This window comes from Macaca nemestrina, chromosome 6 (assembly GCF_043159975.1).
Source record: "Macaca nemestrina isolate mMacNem1 chromosome 6, mMacNem.hap1, whole genome shotgun sequence".
Classification (NCBI taxonomy): Eukaryota; Metazoa; Chordata; class Mammalia; order Primates; family Cercopithecidae; genus Macaca; species Macaca nemestrina.
In genome coordinates, this window is record NC_092130.1 from 41,832,440 (window position 1) to 41,858,391 (window position 25,952).

At 46.6% G+C, this 25,952-nt stretch overlaps 1 long non-coding RNA gene across 1 annotated transcript; it reads right to left on the minus strand.

Annotated features, from left to right (window-relative positions):
* Positions 1 to 1,393: 1,393 nt before the first annotated feature.
* LOC139363762 (uncharacterized) lies at positions 1,394 to 25,407 on the minus strand. Its single transcript, XR_011624655.1, has 6 exons — positions 25,177 to 25,407; positions 23,480 to 23,579; positions 12,282 to 12,437; positions 4,348 to 4,461; positions 3,127 to 3,188; positions 1,394 to 1,907 (listed from the first exon to the last, which is right to left on the minus strand). It is a non-coding gene; the product is annotated as an uncharacterized lncRNA (long non-coding RNA).
* Between the last annotated feature and the right edge of the window lie 545 nt (positions 25,408 to 25,952).

Below are 25,952 nucleotides of genomic sequence, written 5' to 3' on the forward strand. Positions count from 1 at the left end.
AAAAGAAAAGAAAAAGAGCTAATATAAATAAAGAGAACAGCAATTAGCACAGTAACCACTCAACAACTTTCTCCCCCTCCTCCTCCTCATTACTTGGTTTACAAAACACTTTCTCATCAATTATCTCATTTGATATTTGCAATAACCCTGTGATTGGGCATGGCAGGTGTTACTGTTTCCATTTCACAGGTAAAAACATTGAGGCTCAAGATGATTAAATACATCGTCCAAGTCACAGAGCAGAAACAAACCCAGGTGTTCTGACTCCACATAGCGCAAGCTTCTCTCCTTATGGGGAGAGCAGAGGGCAATGTAAGCAGGCAGAAAAACAGGAACAAGAGAAAGAAGCAGGCAGCTTTGGTAAACCCAATTGCATGTCATTTGCACCAGGCATGCTCTCTCAAGAGAAGCCTGCAACCTCTGCCTTCTGGGTAGTCTCCATATTCCCAGATCACAAGTCCTAGCTCAGGAAAAGGAGCAGCTTACTGATGGACAGCCTCAACAGAGCAGGAAAATTGTGAACAAGAGAAATTCACCACCTCTATAATCTCATTAACACTGCAGACCTACACGCACATGCACCAGACCTGCAGGTTGTCAGCGGTTAGTTACTAAGCCTGAGGCCTGAAATAAATTAGGCTGCATCTCAGAAAAACAAGGTTATGTTACTCATATTAAGTATTCGTGTGGATTAAAATGCCATCTACACCTTTCTTTTCTCAGGGCCCTGCTGAGTGGCTAGAAGGGCTATCTTCCACACGCGCCACTCAGACTCTGTCCTGTCGCTTCCCAAAGGGGACTGGCCGAATTGAGCCACCTACCCCTTGTCTATCAGAGCCAGGCTATGAGGCCCCCAGGTAGGGGCTTCAGTGTCTGCCTTTGGAATGAAGTTGCCTTCTGGGGTTGCCCCTGGCAACCAAACTGCTTGAATGTCTGTATCTCTTAGAGGAGACTTGGGAGCTGGGGAGGAGGAGGAATCGGTCCCTGAACAACAGGATGCAGGGAGCATGTCAGGCATTGTCCTCCTTTCCACCTTTCAGCCCCTAGACCCCACCTCCTGATGAGAACAAGTGTTGTCCCCTCACCTGGCTTCTGCAGGTCAGCAGAATTAGCCTGAGATTCTCCCTGAGGACAGGGAGGTTGGGGAGAACCTGCCTGCTTAGCCTACTGCAAAGATCCAGGTACCCAATACATCCTTGGTCAGTTCCTGGCACACCATATGCCTTCAAACGCCTTACACCATTTTGTTCTTTAAGCTTCAACATCCCCTTCTCCAGGAAGCCTACTCTGACTTGGCTTTTGGCCCCAGGCAGAGATAGTGTCCCTGCCTGTGAAACCCTGAGTATCACTCTATCATAATACACATCACTCCATTGTAGATGTATCTGTTTTTATTAGCTCCTCGAGGTTAAGGAGTGTGTATTATTCTAGCCCAGGACCTGGCACATAGGCACAAAATAAATGCTTATTGAATGGGTGACTGAGTGAGAACACAAGACTGTGACAGGAGAGCATTTCCCAAACCAGCAGTCCTGTAGTCCATTGCAGATTAGTAGGAATGTCGCAAAAAATAAAAAGGATTTCTCTGCTTAGATAATGTTGGGAAAGAAATTCCCTCCCTTCCTGAAGCAGGAAGATCTTCAAGCACTGGCCGGAGGAAACAGAATGTGTAGAGCACAGAGGGGCCTGAAATTATTCAGCTCCAACCACAGCATAGGGTGTGCAGAGGGAACAAGGAACCAAGACAGTCCTGAAAGCTGAATTAATACATTTGGGACAGGCAAGTGGCAAGCTCCAAGCCTCATATTAGGAAGACAGATCTGGCCAGGTACGTAGGGTGGACTGGAGGGAAGAATCAGCTGGCAGGGACACTTGTCAGGAAACTGTTGTGACAGTGCAGACTTGATCTGTAAAGGGTGTAGACAAGAGCAGTGACAGAGGGAAATGAAAGCAAGAAATAAACTACCCAACTCTATTGGATGGCTTCTTCATCAGCCCGGGGATGGCAGCTGCTGCCTGACCCTGGTTAATTGCCAGCCTGTGGTTGCCATCTGAGCTGACTGGCCACCAAACACTTGGTGCCCTGCAGAAATCCTAGCTGCCATTACCCCTGGTGCTGAGTAGTGTGGGGTGGAGGGTAAGTCTAGGAGAGCATTTCCCAAACCAGCAGTCCTGTAGTCCATTGTAGATTAGTAGGCATGTTGCAAAAAATAAAAATGAGTTCTCTGCTTAGATAATGTTGGGAAAGAAACTCCAGAGTTGACAAAGGGAGAAAGTTTCTCTACTGGAACATGTCAAGGAGCCATGTACCCCTTTCCTCAGTGTTTATCAACCTGAAATGGCAATGGAGCCCTTTTCATACCAGCCCCATTCACAGCTCCTAAGAGAGCACTCACTTCCTTAGAGGTACAGCTTCACTCACACTCCTACCTCAGAAGCAGTACAGAAGCTGCTTACAAGCTCTGGCTCTGAAGTCAGTGGGTCTGGATTCAAATCCTAGCTCTACCACTTGATGGTTATCTAGCCTCTCAGTTTGCTTGTCTACACGATGGGGAAAATATTAGAAGCTACTACAGTAGGGTTGTTTAGAGGATTATATTAGCGAGATATGCACCTAGCACTGTACCTGGCACATAGGAGTCCCTCAAAATTTTTGAGCTACTGTTTTTATCCTATGCAACCATGTGCTCTATAATGAGAGTTCAAGATCTGAACCAGGGCAACCTGGTGAGGGGAGGGTGTCAAATTATCTCTCTGGAGATTTAGAAGTGGAACGCAGGGCCAAATGGTTGGCAGTGGAAATGAAGGCGGACAAGATGCATAAAAAGAGGAGCCAGAATCTGAGATCGAGGCCTGAAGAGTCACAGTCAGCACCTCATCACGAGTCTGCCCCTCACTCTCTCCCCATGCTCACAACCCCATTTTCTGGCTGCCCTTGTTTGCCCTCCCTGTATCAGAGCAGCGTCAGGCCCTCGGATGTTTCCAGCCAGTGGCCTCCACCAGGTGCTTATTGACTCTTACTGTGTGAATGAGAAGTTCATGTCATGTCCTCATGACTACAAGGAACACCCCTTCCCCTATCTTTTACTCCCCCTTCCTCTCTTCTTGTCCTCACTGCACACGCACCTTTCCAGATGCTTCCCTTGAACCCGATAGCTGTCACACCTTCCCAAGAGTGGCCTTTGGATCTGGAAGACAGAATGAATAAAGGAAATCATTCCTTCCATCAATACAGCATTTTGCAAAGTGATTTTATATGATTTTGATAACACTGTGAGGAAAGTATTATTATTTCCATTTTAGAGATGAATAACTAAAACTTACAGAACTTAGCAATATCTCAAGGTCACACAGCTACACAGGATAGAATCAGGACCTGAACCCTGCACTTTTCACCTCTAAGCCAGGGTCATGTCCACTGTACCCTCCACCCTGGCCTCCCTGCCAACCCAGGACTCAGGGTCAGGCCACTATGGCTGCAAATCACAGCCTTTATCTAAGAACTTGTCTCTGGGCAAGTCACATACAGTTCTGTGTGTTCATGGGTAGGCACCACCCCCAAATACCTAGCTTTGTCTCTGAAAGTGACTTTTAAGAAGAGGTGAGCTAGTCAGGGTATTCAGGGATGCCAGGAGCAAAGTCTTGGATCAGAGCTGCTCTGCCTGCTCGTGTCACACTGCTCTCCTCTGGGGGAAATCCCCAGCAGCTGTGATATGCTTAGGTTCAAGATTCTGCCCTAATGTGGTCTGACAGCAGCTAAAAGGCTGGAGTGGGAAGATCTAGGACTGAAAATCCCTCAGTGGAAACCTGGTTTCCTGTTACTACCCTTTGTGTTCTCTGTATTTGAGGGACTCAGGAAGACTCAGGCACCATGATTATCTGGCAGGTTTTGAGTCTCATTCCTTAGCCATGGGAAGAGGCACCTCCTCCTCCTCTCCATCCAGAGAGGGCCTGAATCTAAGCACGCCAGGTAGATGAGTCTGTGCTTTCCGTGTTCCCCCTTAAGACCTGGCCCTCTTCTCCTCCTGCAATGGCCAGTATCTTGTCACTCACGACCCCGCTTCTGGATCCTGGGGCCCGCCTCTTCCTTCCCTTCCCTCTCCTTATATGCCAGCATCATCACAGAATCGCTCTGAGGGCACCCCAGAGTCCCTCATGTTTTTATCTTGTGAATTCCAGAACTGACAATTTCTTCATTACAAAGAGGAAAGGGTTGACTCCTGTAATCCCTGGGAGACCAAGGTGGGAGGACTGCTTGAGGCCAGGAGTTTGAGACCAGCCTGGGCAACCCAGGAAGACCCCATTTTTACAAAAATTTAAAAATTAGCCATGTATGGTGGTGTGCACCTGTGGTTCCAGCTACTCAGGAGGCTGAGATGGGAGAATCACTTGAGTTCAGGAGTTTGAGGCTGCAGTAAGCCTTGATTGTGCCACTGTGCTTCATCCTAGGTGACAGAGATGCTGTCTCAAAACAAACAAAAAACAAAGGGGAAAAGATGTATTCCTTATCATCTTCCCTAGCCTGTGGGGCTGAGAAGGCAGGTGGTCTGAGCCCCCCTTCTACCCTATCCAAATTGCTGTCCTTCCCAGCTCCACCTCAGCTGCCAAAGTCTGCCATGGTGCACAGACAAAGGGAACCACAAAGCTCCCCCAGGAAACCAAAAATGCCAACACAACAGATTTATAACTGTGAATAGACTCCAAGAGATCATGGAGGAAAACTCCAAGCCTTTTTAGTTTCTACACACACACACACACACACACACACACACACACACACACACCAACACACTCTTTCCTCCACCCCCAACAGCCCTCCCTTAAGAGAGATGTTAATGGAGTCGTCCATTAAATGCAGCAGCTGCCAGAGCATTCGGCTGACTGGGCAGAGGGCCTGAACCCATTTATTCCAAACTGCAGCCCCCATCACATATCTCAGGTTTTTATCTTTTCATTTCCACACTGTGCTCCGGCCAGGTCGCTGAATGCCAGCTCCCGGCCTGAGAACCCACACACTTCCATGGAGTACACACTAATGCCTGCCTGCCTAACAGCCACAAAGGCCGTGCATGGAGGGATGGGAGGGAGGCCAGTGGGAAGGGTAAATCAGTACTCATATCCCAAAGCCCACTCACAGTCAAGAAAATGTTGCTTAAAGAGCCCCACTGTGGAATCTTTATCTATGACAATTACTTATAACTGAAAATTTGTTACAATGTCACAACATCTAAAATCCATTCTCAGCCTGGCACGGTGGATGGCTCACACTTGTAATCCCAGCACTTTGGGAGGCTGAGGCAGGAGGATTGCTTGAGCATAGGAGTTTAAGACCAGCCTGGGAAACACGGCAAGACCCCATCTCTATGAAAAATACAAAAATTAGGTGGTCCTGGTGGCATGCATCTGTAGTCCCAGCTACTCCGAAGGCTGAAGTGAGAGGATTGCTGGAGCCTGGGAGTCAGAGGCTGCAGTGAGCCAAGATGGTACCACTGCACTTCAGCTTGGGTGACAGAGTGAGACTTTTTCTCAAAAAATAAAATAAAATTCACTCTCAAGAGGAAGACTGCCTGTTTCTGAAGACTCTGTCCCCAAGACCAGTGTCACCTGTCATTTCTAATGGGTCCCTGTCCTGTTCTCCATTGTGAACTATTATAAAGCCAAATACTTTACCAGCTGTTTAGAATGAAGGCAACAAAACAAGTTTTATATAGTGTGGGAAAATTCTAGAGTATCAGCTGTATACAATCTGGCAAATTGCAGGAACATGGCTTGATGGAAGAGTGGGACTCTGACTTAGCACAACAGTCTGCCTTCAGTTCTTGGTTCTTCCTGCTTCTCTCAGCTTTCTCTTTGACCTTCTGACTCTTGGAGTAGCCATTCTACAAACATTATCTGAGTGCTGCTATGTGCAAGCTGCTGCTCCTGGCACAACCCTTGGGTTCATGGCAAGACTGCCTCCTCCTCATGGTTCTCCAATACCCCTAGCTGGCTTTCTGGACCCTATGACTAGGAGCTGAACTGATTTGTTCCTCTCTTATACTGACCTTGCCTTTCCTCACACCTGAGTCTAGAAAGTACCTCTTATAATTGACTGCTGAACCCATCATTTATGTTCCTTTTTTTTTTTTTTGCGATGGAGTCTTGCTCTTGTCGCCCAGGCTGTCACAACAGCATTATCTCAGTTCACTGAAACCTCCGCCTCCTGTGTTCAAGTGATTCTCCTGCCTCAGCCTCCCGAGTAGCTGGGATCACAGGCACCCGCCACCATGCCTGGCTAATTTTTGTATTTTTAGTAGAGATGGGGTTTCACCATGTTGGCCAGGCTGGTCTTGAACTCTTGACCTCAAGTCATCCACCCAACTCTGCCTCCCAAAGTGCTTGGATTACAGGCATGAGCCACCGCGCTTGGCCCATCATTTGTGTTTCTTAAGCAATTTCATTTGAATGAGCTAGATGTACTCTACAGTCAAAAAGGCAAAAAGACAATGCATGCTGTAATGGACACAAGTTCCTCCCCAAGTGTTGCTTCCTTAGGGGATCAGTCTCCTTAGTTATTCCAAAACCACATGGTCCTGGGAGTGGCAAGATCCTCCCCTCGACTTCAGGGGTAAGGACATGACCCAGGCCTAGCCCATCAGATTACTCCACGCTTCTAGGCACAGCAACTGATTCAGAGGAGGACACAGAACTCAAACCAGACAAATCACAGTGGTCTCCGGGCTTCTCCAGGAGCTATAGGGGAAATACATACTCTCTCTGTGGAATGGTGAGTTCTGAGGGTAACGCTGGTTTGGAGCTGCTGGTGGCCACCTGACTGCCCTATGTGGAGAGTCTGTCTGACCCTGAAGCAAGGCAGCAACAAGCAAAGCCAAGGAACAGAGATAGTCTGTACCCCATGCACCATTTGTTTTCTCTCTCTCTCTCTGTGTGTGTGTGTGTGTGTGTGTGTGTGTGTGTGTGTTTGCTTCTTTATTTTCTTTCCTGAGACACAGTCTTGCTCTCTCACCCAGGCTGGAGTGCAGTGGCACAATCTCAGCTCACTGCAACCTCCGCCTCCCAGGATAAAGTAATTCTCCTGCCTCAGCCTCCTGAGTAGCTAGGATTACAGGTGTGCACCACCACACCTGCCTAATTTTTGTTTTTTGTTTTTTTGAGATGGAGTCTTGCTCTGTCACCCAGGCTGGAGTGCCGTGGACCGCTCTCGGCTCACTGCAAGCTCCGCCTCCTGGGTTCATGCCATTCTCCTGCCTCAGCCTCCTAAGTAACTGGGACTACAGGCGCCGGCCACCACACCCAGCTAATTTTTGTATTTTTAGTAGAGCAGGGTTTCACCGTGTTAGCCAGCATGGTCTCAATCTCCTGACATTGTGATCCGCCCGCCTCGGCCTCCCAAAGTGTTGGGATTACAGGCGTGAGCCACCACTCCCGGCATTTTTGTATTTTTAGTAGAGATGGGGTTTCACCATGTTGGCTAGACTGGTCTCAAACTCCTCACCTCATGATCCACCTGCCTTGGCCTCCCAAAGTGCTGGGATTACAAATGTGAGCCACTGTGCCCAGCCTGTTTTTTAATAAGCTGGTGTTTTGAAATTTTTATTTATTTTTGTAGAAATGAGATCTCACTATGTTGCCCAGACTGCTTTTGAACTCCTGGTTTCAAGCGATCCTCCCACCTCAGTCTTCCAAAGTACTGGGATTACAGATGTAAGCCACGACGCCCTGGCCATGATGCATCATTTGAAGTCATGGATCTAGTCTTCCCAAAGCCAGTCGACCATTTTGCTGGAGATGTTTGAAAGAAAACAGCTACCTTTTAGTTAGTTGTCCCTCTGGGACACAGTCCTTATACTACCTTCCTGTTTGTTTGTTTGAGACAGAGTCTCGCTCTGTCACTCAGGCTGGAGTGCAGTGGTACAACCACAGCTCACTGCAACCTCTGCCTCCTGAGTTCAAGTCATTCTCATCCTTCGACCTCCCAAGTAGCTGGGACCACAGGTGTACACCACCATGCCTGGCTAATTTTTTTGTATTTTTGGTAGAGACAGGGTTTCACCATGTTGGCCAGGCTGGTCTTGAACGCCTGAGCTCAAGTAATCCACCTGCTTTAGTTTCCCAAAGTGCTGGGATTACAGGCATGAGCCACCATTCCTGGCACTACCCCTATCTTATTCCCTCCCACAAAATATGTTGGGAGAAAAGTTATGGAAATGGATAAGAGTTATCCAAAATTTTCCTTTTCGCCTCTAAATCAAAGCACAAGATTCCAGATCTCTTGAGAATAAGAATCAGAAGCCACTCTGATTCTAGAAATAGTGAGTCAACTAAGTGCTTGCTGAAGAGGTCAGAGATATTTGAGGTGTATCCCTAAATATTTGGGAGCATCTTGATAAACATTTACTGTGCTCTCTGTCTCACATTTTCCCTGGGGATCACTATCAAAATAGATGGGTCAAGGTACCACCCAGTGGCCTTGCTGGAGAGAGTTCTTCACCCCCTCGCCAACTCCCTTCCCATCCTCACCACTAGTGGGAAGGAGGTCTTCAACATAACAGTGCATTGAAGTTAAGCTCTAAGAGGTGACAGAAGCAATGAGGAATTGTCTTGGAGATGCTTTATTGGAAGAACATAAGGATCCACCTTCATCCTTCCAAAATAGAGCCAGACCTTGGCCAGGCACTGTGGCAATAATGCCAGCACTTTGGGAGGCCAAGGTGGGTAGATCACCTTAGGTCAGTAGTTCAAGACCAGCCTAGCCAACATGGAGAAACCTCATCTCTACTAAAAATGCAAATTAGCCAGGCGTGGTGGCACATGCCTGTAATCCCAGCTGCTCAGGAGGCTGAGGCAGGAGAATCGCTTGAACCTGGGAGGCGGAGGTTTCTGTGAACCAAAATCATACCACTGCACTACAGCCTGGGCGACAGAGCAAGACACTATCTCAAAAAATTAAAATTAAAAAATGGAGCCAGACCCAATCTCACAGGCCCTAATAATGAAGCCTAGACTCAGAGAAGCAAGCAGGGGGTAGAAAGCAAAGAGGAGGAAAATTAAAGGGAACAATTGCAAAAAGATTGAAAAAGAAAGCCCCAAGAACAAAATAGCATCACGAAGAGGCCAAGAAGCTGAGTAAAACATAGCAGAGGGATGACAAGACCCGAGTACCTGGGGCCTTTCATCAGAGCAGCCGGTTCCCTGGGCAGGTGCTGGGCTTCTCCTTCCAGACAGCTCCGGACCCTGCCCAGGGGAGTGTGGTGCTCAGGGCGCAGCTGGCTCCCAGGCATAGTACAGACCTACCCAGATGACTGTCTAGTCATGGCTCAAAGGTTCTTCCAGTCAATGTGCTTCCTTCACTGGTTAAACCTGTGGAACCTCAGCCTGTGGCTCTCTCCTAACAAGGCTTTTTACGCCCTTGCTAGCACAGCTGTCTGCCAGATGCCTATTGAAGGAGTCATGTATTGCTAGAAAAACACACTCCACTTCTTTCTCAGTGGGCCTTTACTCCTCTATGTTTTCTGAACATAGGGAGAGGGGCTGTTGTTCCCAATGCTCGCTGTCATTGGGCATTAATCATCACTATACTCACAGGGCTCTCTACAGTCATTTGGGTTGCTCAATACTCTATCATTTGGGAGAGCAGCTGTATTAGGTCAGGTTCTCTAGAAGCAGAGCCTGAGACAGGATTCAAGGCACGTGATTTATTGAGATGTGACTTCAGAAGAAAGAGAATGAAGGAAGCAGGGAAGGGTAGGAGAGAAGGATATGGCTGGAACTTTGTATTTAGCCTCAGCCTGACTCCATGGGGGGAACTCAAGAGCATAAATAGCACCAAGGAACTGATCCTTTCTTGCAATGAAGGGGCTGGTCCTTGTACCCTCTTGGCTGAAACCTGAAGGGAATGGGTACAGGAGGGTACAAAGGGTCTCCTACACACTGGGAGCAATTTTCTGGAGGCGGGGAGATCTGTGAGCTATTGGAGTCCCAGATAGCAGCTGGGATACACTGAAAAGGTAAAGGGAATCTGAGCAGGGTACCAATGGCATCTAATACAGCTACATGTTAGTTGGCCTGGGCTGTTAAAACACAATACCATAGATTGGGTGACTTAAACAATAGACATTTATCTCTTACAGTTCAGGAGGCTAGAAGTCCAAGAAGGGGGCAGTAAGAGGGGGAGAGGGGGAGGTGGAGTAGAGAAACCAAGCCCTCTGATGTCTCTTTCTATAAGGGCACTAATCCCATCCTGAGGGCCCCATCTTCATGACCTCACTTTAATCTGACTGCCTCCCCAAAGTCCCACCTCCAAATACCATCTGGGCAATAGGGCTTCAACATATGAATTTTGGGGGCACACAATTCAGTCCACAGCAGCTACCATTTTCCAAACAGGAAAAACAGACAAGCATTCCATGAGAGCCATTTCCCCACCAGTCATTTCTCTGCTACCTAAATTCCTCTGGGAACCCCATTGTTGACTGATACGGAAGAGTTAAGTTTAAACCCCAGCTAGCTGAACCAGGCCTAGGATCTCCCAACGGCTTCTCTTTCTTCTGCCTTAGCAGATGCTCTGCTTGATCTGGGAAAATCAGGCTGGGAATGTTTGCAAGCCTCAGTCCTTGGTAAGTATTCTGGAGGTGACAGCTGAGGCATGTGCGTGCACTCCTACCCAGCTCAGGCTTTGAAGCTCGGGAGCAGAGCCATTAACATTCTCTTCAGCCTACAGACAGTTCTCTTCAGCCCTTGTTAGTCTCATTTTCTTCCCTCCTGACTTTTTCATCAAGAGCAGCAGCTTTCTTGTTCCTAGAACCTTTTCTTCTCTTCAAAGAGCTCTGGTCCCCAGGGAGGCCTGTGGCCGAGAGACTTGCCAGACACCTCTGGATTCCCAAAGAGGAGACTATGCCACCTGCTTTGCAGCTAAGAACCCAAGCACCCCCACTCCCTTCACAGATGCCTTCAGGATTGAGCAAAGGACCAGCCAGAGGTGGGGGGCCCACTTGCCCCCTGGTTTCCTGGGCATCTGCAGTGGTTAGGCCATGGGCTAGAGAGACTATCCTGCTGGGTCCTCAGGTCCACTCCTACTTCTAAATTTGGGCTATTTAAATAGAGGAGGTCAGAGAGGATAGTTACAGAGAGTAGGAATCCATCCACTGCCCCACCTCCATTCTGAAGCCATGAGAGGAGGTGGAGAGAGCTCCTTTCACAGAAGGCCTCCTGTAGGCTGGAGAGGGGCAGAGAAGTGTTCTCAGTGGGAGCACCATTCACGCCTCTGTGATTTATTAAGAGCTACTATCTATCAAGCTGTGTGGGGGGTGCTTAGAGAATAGGAAAAAGTAATCTCGGGGAAGCTTAAATTCTACTAGCCCCAAAGCAAATTTCCTAAGCAGTCTACAGATGTTAGTAAAAGGGACTCCAGTGCTTGCAATTCAGACAGAGGAGAGTAAGTCAAGCAGATGATAATTCACCATCATTGTCTAAATTTTCCTCTTAGGGCTGCCCTTTCTCCAAGAGCCACTGGTTGTATCCCTGTTCCCCCACGAGGTTTTGCAGGGGTGAGGGAATTGTGCCATGTTCCTCCACTACCCAGGACTTGGTTCTGTCATCTCTGCATCTTCCCTGCCCCATGCCCTACAGTTATCTCAGGCATCCAAGCACTCCCTCCTTACAGTTGCTTCTGCAGTGATTCCAGAGAGACACATGAAAGCAATCTCCCCAGGAGCATATTTTACTGAACTCCTGTGCAGACAGGACAACAGTTATGGCAATGAGGTGCCATCATTTTTATTAATTTCCCTGTCCCCTCTGGCCGCAGAGCTGGGCCCAGCATCACGTTGCACGCCAGCCCAGGTAGGCCCAGCGGCACACAGAGGACTGTGACTCCATCTGCTGGCTTGACAGCAGCTCCAGATCAGAACCTTTGAATTCCTTGCAAGGCAGGCTCTGGCTCTGAACTAGAAGACCAAGAAGTCCTTTCATCATGATAGAGTAAAGATATTCAGCCATTTTGTCAAAGGCAATGACATCTACCCCTCCCACCTTAAACCCATAGACACAGATACAAATACACCAGGGAAACACTGAGCCAAGGATTATTGATCTCTCTGACATGAGGTGGGGAAGGCAGTCCAGCAGCCGCTGGCTGTGTTGTGCATAAGTATTGCTTTGGGGGCTATAATAGAGACCTTCATACAACAAGAGGACAGCTCCAAACCGAGGTGGGGGGATTAGAAAAACACTGATGAAATTAGCGTTTTCTTCTTTCCATCACACCCTTCACCTCTACTTACCTTCTTTATGGAAGAGGCTCCCTCTGTAGATTACTTAACTATTCCCAAGGGCCTGTGGTCCATGCAGAGTCATCTTTATCCTCAAGATTTCTTACTGCTCTTACTGAGCAAGGAAAGGATGAGGGCCCACTTTAGAGATGAGAACAATTAAGCTTCCTTGAAAGAAGACAGGAGAATGGTAATATTACCTACCTATACTCAGAAAATAACCACTCGGTTCCCGAAATCCCTTGTTTGATGACATTGTGTTATTTGGAAATTTCAGTAAGGCTCCAATATGCAGTATCCATGTCATATCAAAGTGAGGTGCCAGCAATGATGCAAATTTTCACAGGAAACAGTTGACAATCACTTATGGGACTCTCAAACTTTCACCCCTATCAAGGGGAAAAGAAGTTGTTGGATATGAAGAGAATGTTTCTGAAAAGGATTTATTTGGTGCAAAGTATTGCTGTGCTATGGGTACCCACTCCAAAAGAAAGAGGATACCTGTGTTTCACTACAAACCTAATGAGAAGGGCTTTGAAGGGACTCCTTGGAGAGTTTGATATGTGTCTTCTCCTGCAGTTATCGGGGCAGAGTGGTCTAATTTCTGACTCCAGCCTGAAAAATGTAGAAGCCACCATATGTGCTAGCAGCTGCTTTGTGATGCTGGGATTTGTTCAGAGCTTGTGTGGGCAAAGAACCTGTTTCTCACAGACCCAAGGTGGGGCACATGTATAGGGGGATGCTTTAGAGAGCATTTTAGATCTTGACCAATAGGAATGTCAGAGGGCAAACAGGCCTGAGCAGAAGAGAAACTGGAAATGGACTGTTACATTATGAGGGGCCAGAGCGGGCAAAAGCAACTGACAGAGGGGAGTGCACTTGCCCAGGCCACTGGGAACTGCAGCAGCAGCAGTGTGTGTTTGTGTGTGTGTGTGTGTGTGTGTGTGTGTGTGTGCAGATCTCCGAAGAGAAGAGAAGAGAAGAGAAGCACCACAAAAGTGCTTTAGGAGGAAGCAAGATTTAAACATTGGCCACACTGGAAGGTGGGAGAGTGCAAAGCCAGCTTTGACATGAGACAAGCACCATATTTTCTGTCACCTCTTACTTTCTTGTGCTCTAATTCTGGAAGGATCAGAAATTTCAGAAGAGAAAGACTACACCCTTTCTTTTCACTTGCAGCAGGCCCTAGATAGGAAGGATAAATAGCAAATAGCTTAAGCTTCAAAAACCAAAAAGAAACATTGATAATACCCAGCTGAACATTTTTTTTTTTTTTTTTTTTTTTTGAGAAGGAGTCTTGCTCTGTCACCCAGGCTGGAGTGCAGCAGCGCCATCTCGGCTCACTGCAAGCTCTGCCTCCCAGGTTCATGCCATTCTCCTGCCTCAGCCTCCCGAGTAGCTGGGACTACAGGTGCCCGCCACCACACCCGGCTAATTTTTTGTATTTTTTTAGTAGAGTTCAGCTCCAGCTGAACATTTTAAGTGCCTAATTGAAATCATGCTGTACTGCATTCAGTGGCTATAAGGCTTCCTAACACCTCCAAGGGATCCTGAAAAGTATTTGTCCAGGAGCAGACTTAAGACCATCACTACAAAGCAGGTTTAAAGAAACAGTGGGGCCAGGCGCGGTGGCTCACGCCCATAATCCCAACACTTTGGGAGGCCGATGTGGGCGTATTGCTTGAGGTCAGGAGTTCGAGACCAGCCTGGCCAACACAGCGAAATCCCGTCTCTACTGAAAAAAAAAATTTAAAAAATTAGCCGGGCATGGTGGCAGGCACCTGTAATCCCAGCTACTCAAGAGGCTGAGGCAGGAGAATCGCTTGAACCCAAGCAGCGGAGATTGCAGTAAGCTGAGATCACGCCACTGCACTCCAGCCTGGGCGACAGAGCAAGACTCTGTCTTGAAAAACAAAAAAGAAAAGAAGAAACAGTGGGAGCTGAAAATAAAGTTTCTGTTATGATTATACCCCATCAGTCCTGCTTGTCATTGTTCCCGTTGCAGTTATAAAAGTTGTTCTTCAACCTTTATTTTAAAAATAATTAAAACACCGAAGGTCTCATAAGAAGAGGAGCTGTTGTCAGAGCTAACAGTTCTCCTTGGCTTAACAATGCTTCAATGTCCTTGTGGAAAATGAAGCTTTGAGCTCAGCCCACTTCTCCTCTTTCTTCTTCATTTCCTGAAGGCTCTCTCTTCCCTCCTCCTGTTACTCTGCAGTATTTTTTTTTTTTTTTGAGCCGGAGTCTCACTCTGTTGCCCAGGCCAGAGCACAGCAGCACGATCTTGGCTCACAGCAACCTCCGCCTCCCAGGTTCAAGGGATTCCCCTGCCTCAGCCTCCCCAGTGGCTGGGATTACAGGTGCGCGCCATCACATCCGGCTAATTTTTGTATTTTGAGTAGAGATGGGGTTTCACCATGTTGGCCAGGCTGATCTCGAACTCCTGACCTCAGATGATCTGCCTGCTTCGGCCTCTCAATACCTCCTCATTCTTTCCCTACAGTTGTGGGATGAGATACATACGCTCATACCCACATACAAAACACCATGCAAAGAAAATTCTATACCTGGATTCTAGCCCCTTAGAAATGTACAACTTAGGATAGTTAACATTAAACAGACAAGCATAAACATATAAACAATAGAAAAACAACATTAAACCAATACATGAATGAACAGCAGGGCAACTTCATGATTGAGATGGCAAGCAGGCAGCCAGTCGATGAATGTTTACTGAACAGCTCCTAGGTGTCAGATGTTGGGCCAGGTTTTGGCAATAAAATTTGAACAAAACAGACACAGTCCCTGCACACATGGAGAATCAAAATACTAGAGAAGATAAATACTAAACAATTTTTTACTAAAAAGTAGCTTATAGGCTGGGCGCAGTGGCTTACGCCTGTAATCCCAGCACTTTGGAAGGCCGAGGTGGGCAGATCACCTGAGGTCAGCAGTTCGAGACCAATCTGCCCAACGTGGCAGAACAAAAATACAAAAATTAGCCGGGCGTGGTGGCAGGCGCCTCCAATCCCAGCTACTCAGGAGACTGAGGCAGGAGAATCACTTGAACCTGGAAAGCGGAGGCTGCAGTGAGCCAAGATCGCACCACTGCACTCCAGCCTGGGCGACAGAGTAAGACTCCATCTCAAAAAACAAAAAAAGGTATTATAGGTGTAGACAGTGCTGTGGAAGATAATATGCAGGACTGGTCTAGGCCTTAGGAGTCTAATCTATTCTGGGGGCTGGAGAAGCTTGCCTACACAAGTGACATTTATATTGGGACCTGAAGACTAAATAAGGTTAGACAAATGGCTGGTGGGGAGAAAGTGATCTAGGGACAAGTGAGGGCCTATGGAAGTGCAGAAGCAACACTTTCAAGGACCTGAAAGAAGGCCCGTGTTGCTGCAGTGAATCTATCAAGGAGGGGTTGCTGATATAAGGAGGTTGAAGGGACCAGCAGGAAGCTGGGAGCTTTTTTTCTTTTTTAAGAGAAGGGATCTCACTATGTTGCCCAGGCTGGAGTGTGGTGGCTATTCACAGGCGCACCATCATTGCACACTACAGCCTCGAACTCCTGGGCTCAAGTGATCCTCTTCTCAGCACTACAGATGTGCACCACCACACCCAATTCTGGTTTTTTTTTTTTTGTTTTATTTTTTTGAGACGGAGTTTCATTCTTGTCACCCAGGCTGGAGTGCAATGGCACCATCTTGGCTCACTGCAACCTCCACCTCCCAGGTTCAAGCGATTCTCCTAACTCAGCCTCCCAAGTAGCTGAGATTACAGGCAAGTGCCACCATGCCAAGCTAATTTTTGTATTTTTAGTAGAGACGGGGTTTTACCACGTTGGCCAGGCTCGAATTTCTGACCTCAGGTGATCTGCCCTCCTCAGCCTCCTAAAGTGCTGGGATTACAGGCGTGAGCCACCACGCCCAGCCTTTGGGGGATTTTAAATGTTAATTAAGAACAAGCAAGTAGGTCAGGAGCAGTGGTTCATGCCTGTAATCTCAGCACTTTGGGAGGCTGAGGTGGGCAGATCACCTGAGGTCAGGAGTTCGAGACCAGCCTGGCCAACATGGCAAAACCCCGTCTCTACTAAAAATACAAAAACTAGCTGGGCGTGGTGGCCAGCTCCTGTAGTCCCAGCTACTCTGGAGGCTGAGACAGGAGAATTGCTTGCACCTGGGAAGCAGAGGTTGCAGCAAGTCAAGATCGGTGCGTGAGCCACAGAGTGAGACTCCGTCTCCAAAAAAATCCAAGCAAGTGGAAAGTATAGAATCAAAGACTTGCAGGATGGGCAGTCACAGGATTTAAAGGTCATCTAGTCCTACCACCCAGATGATGCTAGTATCTCCTCTGCTCATTTTCCATCACCAGATGAATACAAATGGAGGCCAGAGAGGGGCTAGCATGAGGTCACAGCAGGCTGAGGTAAGGGAGTATCCATGCTGAGGCAGGAGGGTTCTGGGTTCCATTTCTCTGACCCGAGTATGAGTTTGAGCTGGTCTCTGGTCAAACTGCCTATTTGCGTGAGGACGCTCACAGGATCAGCCAAGGAAAAGCGGATAACAACCATTCGTGTTTATTAACCATAGCGCATTGGAAGGCTAATTGCTCTGAGCAGGTGTCGGGGAGGTCGATTTGTTCAAGAGGGCCTGGCTAGTTTGTATTCGTGACAGAGAAATCTATTGTTGAGAGCTGGGCAAGACAGCCTGTGAAGAAGCCAAAGAAGGGCAAAGCCAGCCTGACCAGCACCCAGAGGAGCTCTGGCCCATGGACTCTGATCAAGGGAATTTGTTCATCATTATCAGGGCAAATGCTTCTTCCTGCGCTGGCAGCAGGACAAACAGGCTACTCCTTGGTGATACAAACCAGTGAAATATTCATGATTATATGGCAGTAATGAACCTGGCCCCTTCCTCCCTTCATCTTCCTGATTCTCACTGTGTGGCAGGGCTGCGTGTGCTCAGAAAGAGTCCCGTGTCCATGTCATTATCATAATTAATCAACATTTAATAAGTGCCCCCCACACTATGAAAAGCCCTGTGGTGGCTCAGGATACAAGAAAGTGGTGGTCTCTGCACCTGAGAAGGTTCACAAATCTAAATAAAGTAGAAACATGCACCAAAAGGTAACCTATAACCAATACATGGCTGCAGTGACAGGAGTTTGGGATTTAAAAGGCCATCAAAAGGCCAGGCGCAGTGGCCCACACCTATAATCCCAGCACTTTGGGAAGCCAAGGCAGGAGGATCACTTGAGCCCAGGAGTTGGAGACCAGCCTGGGTGACAGAGTGAGGCTCTGTCTTTACAGAAAAAGAGCCAGGGTTTCTCACTCTGTCACCCAGGCTGCAGCATAGTGGTGCAATCTCTGCTCACTGCAGCCTCTGCCTCCCAGGTTCAAGCAATTCCCCTGCCTCAGCCTCCCAAGTAGCTGGGACTACAGGCGTGGCGCCATCACATCCAGCTTTTTTTTTTTTTTTTTTTTTTTTTGTATTTTCAGTAGAGATGGGATTTTGCCATGTTGGCCAGGTGGTCTCGAACTCCTGGCCTCAAGTGATCCACCTGCCTCAGCCTCCCAAAGTGCTGGGATTACAGGCATGAGCCACCACACCCAGCCTACAAAAAGTTTTTTTAATTAGCCAGCCATGGTAGTACATGCCTATAATCCTAACTACTTGGCAGGCTGAGGCAGGGGGATCACCTGAGCCCAGGAGGTTGAGGCTGCCGTGAACTGTGATCATGCTACCGCACTCCAGCCTGGGTGATAGAGTGAGACACTGTCTCTTAGAAACAAATAAAAGTAAAAGTAAAAAATAAGTGAAAAATAAAAAGACCATCAAAGACTACTGTAGAAGAACAAGACAGAGGCTAGAGTTTAAGGAAATTGGCCTCAGAGCAGCATGATGCAGGAAGGTACTTCAAGTAGACTAGAAAGAGATGCTTTGGGGCCAGGAATGAGAATGTTTGTAGGTCCTGGAACAAGGGGACCCAGGCCTTGATCCCTGGCATGGCAGCACCTGAGAAGGGAGCAAGACCCTAGAGAGGCCTGGCCTCATGATATAGCTAGGAGATAGGACCCCAGGCCATAGGATGAGGCAAGGATGAAGAGCAGGCTGTCAGTACCCGGGCCTGAAGTGATGGTGCGAATGATGAGACAACTCAAAGCTCCCTCCAATCTCATCCAAAATATAAGATCTTGGAACCATAATGGAAGCTTGAAGACAAGAAATAAGCTAGGTTAACTTTCTCACCAGTCAGATGGAATCAGAGCGTATAATTGGAGTTTACCTTTATTTAAGAATATAAATAAATGTGATACTTCCTACACACATGAATTTATAAACTGAGAGTCATACCTGCTGCAGTTGCTACAGTTCAGGCGTGAAAGGATGAGAACTAGATTAGAATGATTTCAGCGAGAAGACAAAGACATAAAAGTCTTAGTGATACACAGGAATAAAGAACAGAACTAGATTTGCCCAGAATCTACAGAAAATCCCAGGACACATTGAGAATGCACGAAGTTTCTCCTTGTTTCGGTCGCTCTCTGCCTGTAGGCATCCCTACAGGGGACTCAAGTCAATGCTTTATGAGTTAGTCTTGGCATCCATAAGTTATGATGAAATGCAACTTAAAAAAAGCTTTGTTCTCTCCCAAGGCTGCATGTTACTGCTCAGGTGGACAGGGTAATAATAAAAAAAAAAAAAAACGAGAAAATTTAGTCACTGAGTTTCTACTTTGTGTTAGAAATGGTGAGGGCTAGCAATACCAAGATTACTAAAACTCTCTTCCTTCCCTTAACATGCTCATTATCTATTCAGAGGAATGGCCATTCCAGCAAATAATTAAATCCTCTGTGATATGTTGTGACAGAACTGTGGATAAGTTCTCTAGAAGCACAGAGGATCAAGTGACAAGCTCAAGAAGCCAGAGAAGGCTTTACAGAGAAGGTGAGATTTAAGTGGTGGGCTTTACAGGATGAATAGGAGCTCACCTTTTGTTTTGTTTTGTTTTGTTTTGTTTTGTTTTGTTTTGTTTTGAGGCAGGGTCTCGCTTTGTTGCCAAGGCTGCAGTGGCATGATCTCAGCTCACTGTAAACTCTGCCTCCTGGGCTCAAGAAATCCTCCCACCTCAGCCTCCCGAGTAGCTGGGACTACAGGTGTGCACCACCACGCCCAACTAATTTTTTTATACATCTTTTGTAGAGATAAGGTTTCACCATGTTGCCCAGGCTGGTCTCAAACTCCTCACTTCAAGTGATCCTCCCGCCTTGGCCTCCCAAAGTGCTGGGATCACAGGCGTGAGCCACTGAGCCTGGCCCAACATTTGGATAAGAAAGAGAAGAGCATTCCAGAGAGTGAGAACAGTACACAAAAAGCATGAAGGCACAAAAAAAGGGTGAGCTTGCAGTGTGGAGGAGGGAGAGGAGGGGTGAAAAAGAAGTTGGCAGGAAACTTCTTCCAATATTTTCACAAGATTAATTAAATTACAAAGATCATATAAGTAATTCTGCAAATTCACAAGTTGTTAAGGAGCTATATCCAAGCCTCAGAATTTGGATTCACAGGGTAAGAGGGATTATCACAACAGAGGGAAACTCGATTGTATTCCACGAAAAAAAGATGTTTTGCCTAGAGTTGGCCCTTACACTTTCTTTTCTTGAGATGGAGTCTCCCTATGTTGCCCAGACTGCACTAAAATTCCTGGGCTCAATCAATCCTCCTGCCTCAGCCTCCCCAGTAGCTGGAACTACAGGCACATACCACCACCACAGAGGGCTGGCTCCTGCCATTTTTCACCAAGGACAGCTAGCCCAGCTAGAAGGGGCAGCTGTTCACATATTCACCACCAATGGACTTCTGAGGTACACGAAAGGGAAGAAGTCACATGTTATCTGCCATATGGCCCTGTGCTGGAGACCCCACAAAGAGATAGTTTACACAGACCTTTACGTACCCTTAGAAAACCCACTAGCCTCCAGCAAAATCATTTTCTTCTCTTTTTTTCTCTTTCAGAGCTTCTCACCAAAAGCACTGGTAGGTTTTCCTTCCTCAATAATAGCCAGCCCCACAGCTTTCTTCATTTATCAAGTGAGCACCTTTCAGTGAAAACACTTTGGTTTAATATCCACATCGCAGGAGTCTGGATAAAGCCTGAGACCTTACAGGGGCACATCCATACTGCACAGCTTCAGCACGCCATCCCAGGTATCACATGTCTACATCCATATTGCACAGCTTCCAGCACACCGTCCCAGGCATCACATGTCTATATCCATACTGCACGCCATCCCAGGCATCACATGTCTACATCCATATTGCACAGTTTCCAGCACACCGTCCCAGGCATCACATGTCTACATCCATACTGCACGCCATCCCAGGCATCACATGTCTACATCCATACTGCACAATTTCCAGCACGCCGTCCCAGGCATCACATGTCTACATCCATACTGCACAGCTTCCAGCACGCTGTCCCAGGCATCACATGTCTACATCCATACTGCACAGTTTCCAGCACACTGTCCCAGGAATCACACTCTTTTTTTTTTTTTTTTTTTGAGACAGGGTCTCACTCTGTCACCCAGGTGGGAGTACAGTGGCATGATCACAGCTCACTGCAGCCTCAACCTCCTGGGCTCAAGCAATTCTCCCACCCCACACTTCCAAATAGCTAGGACCACAGGTGTGCACCACCACACCCAGCTAACTTTTGTATTTTTTGTAGAGACAGGGTTTCAACTGAAACTCCTGAGCTCAAGCCATCCTCTGGCCTCAGCTTCCCAAAGTGCTGGGATTACAGGTGTGAGCTACCACACCCAACCTGGGATCACATCTCTTTTTTTTATTTTTATTTTTTATTTTTTTCAGACTGAGTCTCACTCTGTCGCCAGGCTGGAACGCAGTGGTGACATCTCAGCTCGCTACAACCTCCACCTCCTGGGTTCAAGTGGTTCTCATGCCTTAGCCTCCCAAGTAGCTGGGATTATAGGCACACGCCACCACACCCAGCTAATTTTTGTATTTTTAGTAGAGACGGGGTTTCACCATGTTGGCCAGGATGGTCTCGATCTCCTGACCTCATGATCTGCCCGCCTTGGCCTCCCAAAGTGGTAGGATCACAGGCGTGAGCTACCACACCCGGCTGGGATCACATCTCTTTAGGCCCTACTCTTTCCTGCCTTTGCCCCAAAGAGGCAGTGTGGAAGAGAGCTACCCTTGCTTACTAAGATCAGTATATCTTTAATCCGTGGCAACTTCATGTAAAATATGGAACAAGAAGAAAATAACCCCCAAACTCCAGAGGGTTTTTTCCTAATAATGTGCTTCAAGATTTATTGAAATGTCTGAATCTCATTTTCAGCACATTAAAGATCTGGATTGCAAATGTACAGGTTATGTATTTTGTGATGTGTTTCTGATAGAATTCAGGGATCAGGGAAGGAAAGATATTATTACTGATAGATTATTTGAGGGTGAAGGGAAGGTCTTAGGAAACTGACTTCAACTTAAAAAAAGAAAGGTAATTTGGTTTTAATCTTCAAATAAAAAGTGCATTTGATTTTGAAAAACAATCATCAAGATTCACATTTTTGTGTTTAACAACAACCTTGAAATTGGTCTGCCTCAGAGGACAGCATGATTCTAGGCTACCTTAGCATGAATGATTTATGACATTCATGAACTTGGCAACTACATCAGTTTTTCTAAACCTGGCACCCAACACCCCCTGCATGTTAAGTGAAGATTTATGATTTATAAAACTCACCTCATTATGCAGAGGTACATGAATTGTCTTCTATCTGTAATCTATAACTCCCAAGACAGATAAGAAGGCAGCTATGTCACAGAATTTATGGCTCCTACCCACTAAAGCTGAAGTTTTGGAGAAAAACTACAGAAATAACTGGCCCCTTTGGAGAAAAATAGCTTTAGCTAACCATTACACCCCCAAATGATGAAATGGCTATAACCCACCATTATATCTTACATGAACAAAGAGGCTAACGGCGAAAGTCACTTTAATCACAGCACTGAACTATGCCTCCCTTTTGAATGCGGCGGTGATACACAGAACCTAAGTGACTTCTTGGAAATATCAAGCATTCTGTCAGTTTAATTTTTTTCCCCAGTTTGGTGTCTGAGACCTCTTGCTGAGATTTCTCATCAAGTGGCCCAGCCAGAGCCACAGACATGGACTTCAGGGAAGACAATTCAATACCTCGTTGTGTCTAATGGCTTCCTGCATACACCCCTAAAGTGAAGAAGATCACATGCTGATTTGAGTTCTGAAATGCAGCTTGTTTTCAGAGATATTTTAGAAATGCAGCCTCTCTCTCCCTATACCCTGAAAAAATAAAAAAATAAAAACTTGGAAGAACAGAGCATTCAGTGGAATAAACTTATGTATCTTATGGAATAAGATTATATAGCTAGCCATTAAAAATGACAAGTATATGGGACCGGGTTGACATGCAGAAATCTTTAGACAACAGTAAACAAAACAAGCAGAACATAAAATGATAGGAAAAAAAATGATGTTTCAATCCTAGAGATTTTCAATGGTATAAAGCTAAATGAAAAACAATAAAACCCTAAATAATTTATTGTCAAATTTCCCTACCAATAAGGAAATAGATATATACACATGGCTGCCGACCGCCCTGAATCTGAGAAGCACCCCACGCCTCCCTCTTCTGCAGAGCTCTCCAAAGAACATCCTACTCTCTCTGGCCTTTGAGAGTATAGAACACCAGCACTCAGATACCCAGGTCCACCGAGGAAAGCTGAAAATGTAAATGTCTTTACGTAGCAGGAGGAAAATCAATCAGAAAAAAGAAGGTAGGAAACCTACTTCCATATTTGATAACTAAATAAACCTTTTAGGGAGATTGTTCTTTTTTATTTACTTAGTAACCTGATTTCCAAAATGTGTCTAGGATTCTCCCAGTTCTGACTTTGGGCTCTAGTGCCAGTGTGGTCGCTCTAACTCATGAAAATGATACTCCACTCACAAAATGGTGTCCTAGAACAAGAGGACAGTATCAATGAACAAGATTACACACCAGGAAAAGTGAAACCTCTTTGGCAACTGGGACTATATTCGAGAGCAGACAGATGCACAGATAGACCCCAGGGAAGAATTGCATTTGGGTTCAGGGACTCAGTTACCACTCCTCCTTAAGCGGCCTGCTGATACTTTACCACTCAAACACAGATGCTGTTCTCCAGGGCTCTGGGTGCTGGTCTGTCGGCCGCCTTTAATCCTGAGAGTGACTTCCCCAGTTCAGGCCAGGGATTCATGCTGTAATGGAATGAGAGAGAAGTGGGCCAGTACCATACACACATACACCAATGCACACACCCAACATAACCTAGGGCAGAGCAGACTTCCTTTGGGAAGTCACGTGAAGTTGCAGAGCACAGGCAGGATGGCCTCATCCATGGCTTCTGCCCATTGGCATGCTTAGAAACAGTTCATTGTGGCAGGGTGCAGTGGCTCATGCCTGTAATCCCAGCATTTTGGTAGGCTGAGACGGGTGGATCACCTGAGATTAGGAGTTCCAGACCAGCCTGGCCAACATGGTGACACCCTGTCTCTACTAAAAATACAAAAATTAGCTGGGCATGGTGACGCATGCCTGTAGTTCCAACTATTCAGAAGACTGAGGCACAAGAATTGTTTGAGCCTGGAAGGCAGAGGATACAGTGAGCCTTGGTTGTGCCATTGCACTCCAGCCTGGGCAACAGTGCAAGACTCTGTCTCAAAAAAAAAGAAAAGAAAAGAAAGAAACAGTTCATTCTTTTATGGAAGAGAGGTGTTCATGGGATGCTTATGCAAACAGATCCCCTTTTTCCCTGAAGAAATGGTCAAAGGGATCCTTCCAGGTAAACTGGCTTGCTTCAGGTCATGGCACACACACACACAAGCCCTCTCACCCAACCCCTCAACCACTAGTTGAATAAAACAAGCAATTGTCACTTAAACCAAAGGCCGGGCCTGTAAGCTAAACCAGTGACCCTTGTGACACCTTGGCACTTTTCTGGGCCTTTACTCTGCCCAATAAGGCTTTCCATATGGGATGATGTAATTCAAGCCACGCAGAGGAAGGCAGCACGGGTGGTCTATACCAGAGATACTTTGGGGTATAGGAAAAAAGTATTTAAATCTATTTCTATTTTATCTCTTTCATTTTTGTTTTCTATTTTTATGTATTTGTAATAATAGCACTATATACACATACGTAGTTTATAAATACATGAACACCCACATAATAGGAGTATGTGCGCCAATATTTTTCTAATAGGGACATGTAATGAAAAAAATTAGAGACAAGAAGACACCACGGAGCTTGGGCTATTTCTAAAAAGACATGGTCCTTAATCTCCACCTCACCATCAGAATATCCCTTTATTAAACATGCAGATTCCACAACCCATCTCAGACCTGAATGTCCAGAGGTAAGATACCAGTGCTCTGCATGCTTAAAGAACTGCCCAGTAATTCTGACTGCTACTGAAGTTTGGGTACCATTGCAGTAGAATTGGAGAAGCTAACATAAAAAAGGCTGAGCTATGAAAAAGGCAGAGTCAGTGCAGATGAGAACACCAGAAATCCATTTCTAAGAAGAAAACAGGTAACTGGCCGCTACAGCTCCTGATGGAGCCTAAGAAGTCCCTGTTCTTCCAGCATTCTGGCTGTATTGGTATTGAGACAATGGCTGTACTTTCCCAACTAGTCTTCCATTAAACTCTCATCTCCTAAGGAAATCTGGGTATTTCCACTCTTGACAGTTGAGGAACAGGAATGGGGAAACTGAGAAACTGTCTTGGTCAGCTCAGGCTGCTGCAATAAAATATCATAGACTGGATGGCTTAAACAACAGACAGTTCTTCCTTACACTTGCCGAGGCTGAAAGTCTGAGACGAGGGTGCCAGCATGGTGGGTTCTGGTGAGGGCTCTCTTCGTGGGGAAGGGGAGATCATCTCTCATGTTTCCTCTTGTAAAGGCACTAATTTCGGCCGGGCCCGTTGGCTCACGCCTGTAATCCCAGCACTTTGGGAGGCCGAGGCGGGCGGATCACGAGGTCAGGAGATCGAGACCATCCTGGCTAACACAGTGAAACGCTGTCTGTACTAAAAATACAAAAAATTAGCTGGGCATGGTGGTGGGCACCTATAGGCCCAGCTACTCGGGAGGCTGAGGTAGGAGAATGGTGTGAACCTGGGAGGCGGAGCTTGCAGTGAGCTGAGATTGAGCCACTGCACTCCAGCCTGGGTGACAGAGTGAGACTCCGTCTCAAAGAATAAATAAATAAATAAATAAATAAATAAAGGCACTAATTCCATCATGAGGGCCCATCTTCACGATTTAATCACCTCCCAAAGGCCCATTTCTAAATACAATCATATTGGGAATTAGGGATTCAACATATAAATTTGGGGGACACACACATTCAGTCTATAGCAGAAACCAACAGCTCCTTGCATAGAGAGAGCATATAATCTAAGAGAACTGAAAAGGCAACTGACGTAATTTCACTAATCATGTGCCTGAAAGGGTGAGGACAGGATAGGAGGAAGAGGGTGATGAGCCAGAGTTGTCTGTAAGCATTTGAAAAAGATCCTACACTGACCAAACATTTAACCTGAAGTCATGTGGGTGATTTCTAAAAAG